The 7,840-nt window shown below is 45.1% G+C and overlaps 1 pseudogene; it reads right to left on the reverse strand.

Moving 5' to 3' along the window:
• Positions 1-425: 425 nt before the first annotated feature.
• Positions 426-7,074, reverse strand: LOC146796815 (uncharacterized; annotated as a pseudogene).
• Between the last annotated feature and the right edge of the window lie 766 nt (positions 7,075-7,840).

The following is a 7,840-nucleotide window of genomic DNA, read 5'->3' on the forward strand; positions in this document are numbered from 1 at the left end:
CCAGACAAAGAGGCAGCACTGCCACAAGATACAAACATTCCCCAGGGCAAAGGCAAAGAGGGTTCTTGCATCATCATTGACTCCTCTTCTGAGCCAGAGGTAAGTAATTCCCTACAGAGAACACCTTTGCAATTGCCTCTTGAATTGTCATGTGCACAGGACAATCTGCTAAGGTCAGTCAGTACTTCTCTCTCCACAGCCATAAACGCTTTAACATGGCAATCGGAGAAATTGAAAATACAAATGGAAAATCTCCAAGTCATGGCAATAACAATGGCTGATATGGCCAAGAAGGTAGATAGGATGGCAGCAACCAGCAGCTCTCCAACTCCCCTCTTCGAATATCGGTGCCCAGAGATTGTTGACAAACTGGCATCCCTCCCAACTGTACTCAACCTCACTGATGGAGGAGTCAAAGTTTAATATCAAATTTTGCTCAGAGCCCGGGGACTGGCGCAAAGGATTTTACAGCAGCCAGTAGGGACGTAGATCACGAATCTTCTCAACGCCACCAGCCGACAATAAGGAAAGTAACTTGGCCACTACAACCAGAGACAACAATAGAAGGCAGTAATGAGACAGCGGTTCCCGCCCACAACAATTTAGGGGCTATATGCTCGCAGGATGCAATTTAGACAGCACCACCAAGGACACGGAGTGAGAAGAAACAACTTAAAAAACAACAAAAGCAATCAAAGCGACTACTTGGGACAATCCCCCAGCGCAATCCAACAGTTTTGGGACCTAAAAAAGACAGATTGAAGTGGTCCACCGAAGCCGAAGATAATCAACCTCTCTTCCCCATATTTTGCAAGAACGCTCACACCCAGGCCTTACAAGACTTGGGCCCTCCAGTAGTACAAACAACCATTGCACAGCCAAACATGCAGGCCACCATGGGGGCCTCCTCCACACAGACGGGGAGCACCACGCATGAGGTTATAGCAACACAGGCAGAGATGACAACACCTGAAACATTCATCACTCATAATTTCCATCCATGGGCCACAAACGCCCAAGATAATGAACAGAGTACTCTGGCCAGTGATCCAGGTATGGCCATCAAAAATCAGCACGCCGTGGGAACTGATACAATACTCACTCAACTCTGCCCTGGCATGGACACAAGCGCACCAACAATCAAAGCCAAGGAAGCACGCATGGTGGTCGTCGATACAGGCGGAGCCCATGAAAATTGGAATAGCACTGCAACTAGGGCTTCAATCTTCAATAGAGCCTCTAACGCTCCTGGGCGAGGCATAAACCAACTAAGAAGCCCTAATAACAATAATGCAGGTTTGACATAACAGCCACATTGGGCTAACGCCGCACCTAGGACAACAGAAGCCACAAGACCAGCCCTAGGGATGAAAGCTGGTTTTTCAGGCCACCTGCAAGACTCACAAAGCACGCTTAAACATGTTGAAAAAACTTTATCCACACGAAGCACTCCTTCCGACGACTTCAGTCTCAAGCCAGACACCCCAATTTCAGGGGGAGGTCACTCAGCGAAGATGACTATGACTCCGCTATACACTTCAAAAGGGAACATCGACATTCTTAACAGATAAAACATCCTGAAACTTCTCCAAAATACTCAGCCCCTGTTTCATATCACCAGCAGGGACATCGTCAGGGTGTCTCCTTGCCCTTGCAACCAGGGAAGGCACAAACCATTATAACTTGAGGCAACTCAAGTATAGCAGCAAGTGTGCATAATGAAAAAGATCAATTCCCACAAACCTTCACCGGCCTGTATTCTGGGGTTATAAGGATGTAGATGCAGGGAGGGGTGCAGGGCGGTGCTCCGTAAGCATTGAGGGCAGGGAGTTTTAATCCACTCTCTGGCTGGGTTGCAGGTGCCTTGGCCTTGGGAACAGCCAGTTTCGCAGAGCGGGCGGCGTACATACTAAGGGAGATCATGAAATTATAACATGAACTACAGATAACTTCAGATTTGACTAGACGCAATCAACATGGAACAAACAAAGAAAGAAAATGTCCTGTCCAGGCGAATATGAACGGGAATAGAAACAAACCACATACAGACAAAAGATCCAACATTAAAAACATTCCCTAAAGATAACTATTATAGCCCTATAGCCCGCTGTAGAGGGCTATACCGGCTATTAAAGCCCCACTCCAGCGTTATAGGACAGAGCCGAAGGCGAGGGACTTTAACAAGGGACCGGGACTTTAATAGCCAGTATAGCCTTGCTACGAAGGGCTATAAGGCTATTAGAACATTCTGCCACTAGAGGGCAGAATGTTCTAACAAATAACACAAAGGCCTCTCGGAGCTCGAGGGGATTTAAATCCCCTCAAGCTCCGAGTGGCCTTTGTAATACATTGGAATGTTGCTCTGCGGGCCTTTACCGGCCTGTAGAAGCAGGGAGCACTCCATTATCTACAATGGAGCTCCCAACATTCCAATGTTCTAATAGAATTTAAAATAACTCTCAACTACTTCTACAGGTCCCAAGTACTGAAGACTAAAATGAAACAGAACAGGAATCTCTGGTGCATATTAACTACACAGAAAGTATCACAGTTTAAATGCTTGCATTTTAACTCTTTGTGACCAATGAACAGCATGTGATGGTCCCATTTTGCTTTCTTGACCCCAAGAAAACATGTGTTCCCATTCAAAGAGCCCTCTCAAATGTTTTTAGATGCAAATATGGTCATCCTCCCCCAAAAGTGTTAACCTGGCAAAACTAAGTGGCCTTTATGCTTCTTGATGAATTTATAAGTGCCAGACAGATCCCATACATTAAAGGATTAGAGGTGAATTGCCTCCAAGTGGAAGTTTTTAGGCCCACAAGATGCTAATGGACATGTACAGTGGTCAAGGATGCATGATTCAAGTGACCAGGTAGTGGAAACTTAATCCAATAATTGTAATAGTTTGATTCAGTCATCACAAGATACCTGAGAAAAGAGACAACCGTCCTGAGAAGTGTGAGGCTAAGAAGGTAGAAGAACTCAGAACCCTGCTACATATGAAGAATTTACAATGTTATGTAACAAAGACGCAGATCCATGGATGTGCTCACTAGTGTACTTGTTGATTTGAAATGATCAAATCAACATGCAAACAATTAAACATGGTCTGTTTTAATCACCAACACAGCCCCCCAGTAACACCGCACACTATTCATGATTTGGAACGCTGATAAATGTCACTTCTTCATTTTGCTACACACAAAATGCATTATAATGGTGAAATGTACCATGAAACACCATCATGGAGTGATTGCTTACATACTATATTTACAATTTCCTTACTCTACACAGAGAAAACCCCATTGAAATAATTGAAGTATCCACACATCTCTTCAGATCCATGGTGGCCTTTCACATTCTGTAGTTTGTTATGTGGAACTATACAGTAAATGTAGTTCATAAATTATTAATAGCCACCAGGACTGCAGGAACCCACCAGTGCTTGGCTTAAAGACCAATGGCATTTTCACAAAAGGATGTTACACAGGTCAACACTGACAAGAATGAGGGGTTGGCATTATCCAATGGACTCCTGATGCTTGGAGAACAGGTACTATCAAGTACCTAATGAAACTGAACAGATAAAAAATATACACAAATGACGCAAACTGATTAACCAGCGCTAAAAAACAACCTTCCCAAAGACTCCTCCTTTAGAACGTCTACTAAGATATTGCTTTGAACCACGAGCAGAAGGAAGAAAATTCAACGAATAGATGACTGCCCTGTACAATGCCTACTACTATGTGATCTCAAAGGGCTACCGAGCGAAATGGCAGGTCTTTACTTAATAAATCAATACCGATAAAGACACATTTACATTGAACTGTAGAGGGACAAGACTCTGTTGCACACAAATGGTAAATTAACTTAACTGTGCTCAACCCACCACCACGGTGGATCCATGCAGTGGAAGGAGGTGATATACAGACGTAATTGAGGTTTATCAGACTTTGAATGTTTACTTCTCCAACGAAAAGTCCTCTTGTTTAATCAATAAAACGAAGAGAGTGGTGCTCTAGAAAGATGTAAAACACCATTGATTGCATCACCTGGTACGAAAGACAGGCTTTTTAGGGCTTAAAAAGAAATGTAACGTCCCACTCCTATTTGTCCCTGTTACATGGATGCATGTACGGGAATATTGTTAAAAAACAAAAGAAAGAGTCCTGCTAGGACAGATATACAGGACATGCACAAAAGACTTATGTAAACAACTTAGAACAAGAAACATTCAAGAATCCTTTCAAAATATACGACCAACAACTGGAAGGGCACCCGCCAGTTTCTGGCTTCAGGAAGCAGCAAGTAAGTTCCAGTTCATTAAAGGGTGGACATTTTGAGTAAAAGTGAGCTAAATCACTTTTATATAACCATGTACATTTTTGAAAGTATATATATTCCTATAAAAATAAATAGATACACTTTTAAAAAAATGCCCAATTCTTGCTGGCATAGAGGTTTCAGTTTAAACGCTGCCTGTGTTTTGTCAATCAACACTGCAGTCTCCAAACATATTCCTTCAAGATGCTTTCCAGATGTGTTTTTGGCTCTCTGTGCCAGCACTGCTCCTAACCGGGACTGTGACGGCAACCAGAAGAAGGCAGAAAGCTGTTGGGAGCTCTTTCCCCAATAGCTGCTGCGTCTCCATTTTCCCCCCCGCAAGGATCTAATATTGCAGTGCTCAATCAGCTGTCAGCGACACCTATGCAGGTTACTTACCTGTGGCAAACATCAGTGAATATTTACGTCTGAGAACACTGCCTTTCATAATAACAATTAACCCACATCACTCGATAAAGCACACCAAATGTTTTCCGTCTTCTAACAAAACACAGTTAACAAGCCCTAACCCTGGAAATATTATATCTTGCAAAAAAAATTCATTATGCCTTTTTTCATTCTGTAAAGAAAATTCATTGTGTTTTAAGAACATTATTAAAGATGCCTGCAGATTATTTTTTAGTCTCAGTTCATTTGAAGGCAGACTCGTCAACGGCCCTCTTTTTACCAGTATTTCACTACTCTTGAGTTTCCCCCTCTCTTTTAGGTACTTCATAAACTCACGGCGCCTCCTCCAGGTTATCCTCTAGCCGTACTCATGCTCAGGAGTGTCCTGAAACAGCACAGGAAGTGACGTCAGCCCTTCTGGAGTTCCACAGGAACTGTCCAAATCATCAAAGTCACTATGCAGCGTCATCGCTCTTCTTGAAAGTTCTGTCGAGGTTCCTCCCTCGGAGGTGTGCTTTGGTGGGAGCAACACCCTGCATATCTGTACGCTACTACGTCTCAACACGGGTGTAGGTTCTGGTGTATCCACTTCCGGTGGGCTGAGCGTATTCGCAGAAAAGACATTGTCTTTGTCAATATCAAGGAGCGATGAAAGGGGTGCGGCTCGTACCAGATGATTCCTTTGCCTTGTTTTTGTGACAAGTGCAGGGTCATTCCCAAGCATGGAGTTGCAGGTTTCTAGTTCCCTGTTGCGCCTTAAAGGCCTCAGATCTAAAAGAGAGTCAGTCGGGTCAGATGGAATACCTGAGATGTCTTTAAAGTCTAACGGGGGAAACTTGAAGACACTTGGCTTCTGACATCCTTTACTTGCATTCAACAAAGTATGATTAGTTTTCCGTGTTCAGCCTGGCCGCTTGTTTATATTTGCATCGCGCTTTCACTTTACGTGAAGGCGCGATGCAAAAATAAACACATGGCTGAGTGAAACAGATGGCCCACTTGAGGTAAGAAATTTCTTCACCACAGCCGTGAAGCTGACGACCCAGTCCGGATGGGCCGTCAAAAAGGGAGACAGGGCAGTAACCAAGAAGCATCCTTTTCAATGGGAAGCCAGCGTTTAGCATAAACGCTGACACTACCCAATGAAAATGATGGGCGGGGCTTCAAGTCCCCTTCTGAGATCTCCTCGATCACAGTAGCTCTGCAGAGCGAACAACGCATGCGCGCTGCAACGCTAGGCGAGACCTAAAAATAGAATTGAATTCTAGAAGGCAGCACCACAGACAGGAAGGTGGTAGCGAGAGCGTGACTTCTGAAACTGGATACTTTGTTGCAACTCGGAGTCTTTTGAAAACAAAGAAGAAGTTGCAGGCAGCCTCGGACTTCAGAGCTCACCACGTTGAAATATAGAGAACAGCTGCTCGGGGCTCCGGATTTTGTTTAAATAAATCAAAGAGAGGCAGGAAGCCTGAGTATTCAGCACGTTCGTATGATCACAATAAGGAATTCAAATAATGTCATTCAGAGCAGTTTGCGCTAATGAGCTGGAGCAGGGCTGGGAATCTCTCTCAGCAGCGCATTAAAACTCAAAGAAAGGACGATGGTTTAAATGGCTCAGGCAATCCGTCTTCGTGATTAGAGCTGAGGCAGACAAATGTCACATAAAACACTCGGGTAGTTTGCAAGGGTAACACACGATTACTCCTCAGCAGGATCAACTTAACAATCCAAGGCACGTTGTTTCTCCAACGTATTTCACAGTGAGGAGGGAATCTAAAATGAGGCTATCAAGGTCATGGGGCATGGTCCAACACGAATAACGAGTAAGCCAAGCACTGTGGAAAGGGAGAAGCCCTCTTTTATCTCAAGTTACGCACATGTCAATAATATTCAGGTGTGGTTTTTGGTGGCAGCACACAATTAAGGTTACTGGATTACTAGAAGGGGTGCATTGTGGGAGTTGTAGTTGGTGGTGATTTTACCCAAGTTAGGGCTCAGGAAGCGCGACATGTAACATCCTCATGCTCCTAGCTGTGCCTAGAGCCAGAATGCTGCAGGAACTCGGTTCAAGCCTGCTCAGCTACAGGAACAACACAAGGGAAGTGTTCATATTCTTTAAATATCCTTCAGTGGAGTGGTGGTTAGGTCATGAGGGCCTCAGGACTCCACTCCTCTGATGTGTAGGACCACTTAAAGATTTTTATTTCACTGCTCAAAATGGATTACTGGTGCATTCCAAGGTTCCTGACTGCCTGACCTGAGGTCTATTTCAGGGTCAGGCCGCCAGGCACTGTCAGGCCTGAGTGCATTAGAGCTCATGTGGGATCGCTTCAGCATGATGCTAATGTCATAATACAGAGTTTACAGTTTCACAGTCCTTAATTCCCCTAAGGAGACGTGGTGCTATAGTGGTGCAAGACACTGACTGAAACAAGACAAATCAGGCGTTGCATGCAGAAGCCATGTGTGCTAAACACCACGCCACCAAGGACTTTGTGGAACGAGGTACAACAGCAGGAGACAATGGAGCAAGAAGCGGACACCAAAACATTTCCCTCTTACCTATCGCCATGTCCTCTCCTGTGTTTTCAACCGGCATCCACACTGCAGGACGTGAACTGTGCCTTGAAAGACCTAGATCTCTGGGCTCCATTTCCCGATCATGTGACTGGGTCACATGATCCAATGGGCTTGTACTTCGAGGATGCGGATATAGAAAGGAGGAGTTCTACCCCAGGAGAAGAGCGTCAGAAACGAAAGACCATCCTCCAGAGCACCAGAAAGGAAGAAGGACCAAAATTTGCCAGGATTGGAGAAAACTCGTCCGGAACCGGAGTCCAAGAAGACTACTTCAGGGACAGACCAAAAGAGGGAGCCGGACCCTATTTGGCGCGGCAAAGACTCCTGCCACGTTCCAGGAGGAACGAGCGCGTTTGGGGAGCGCTTGGGACAGGGGAACCAGGGCTCGTAAGTCAGGTCGGGAGGAGGAAGACGAGTCGGCTGCTCGCGTCTTGCCAGCGTCACGATGCTCTGCACAGCCAGGAGCATAGCGGACAGGGAAAAGCGACACTGGTGATGCCATCTGTGTGAAGTCTCCCCTCAC

The sequence above is a fragment of the Triturus cristatus genome, chromosome 10 (genome assembly GCF_964204655.1).
Source record: "Triturus cristatus chromosome 10, aTriCri1.1, whole genome shotgun sequence".
NCBI lineage: Eukaryota > Metazoa > Chordata > Amphibia > Caudata > Salamandridae > Triturus > Triturus cristatus.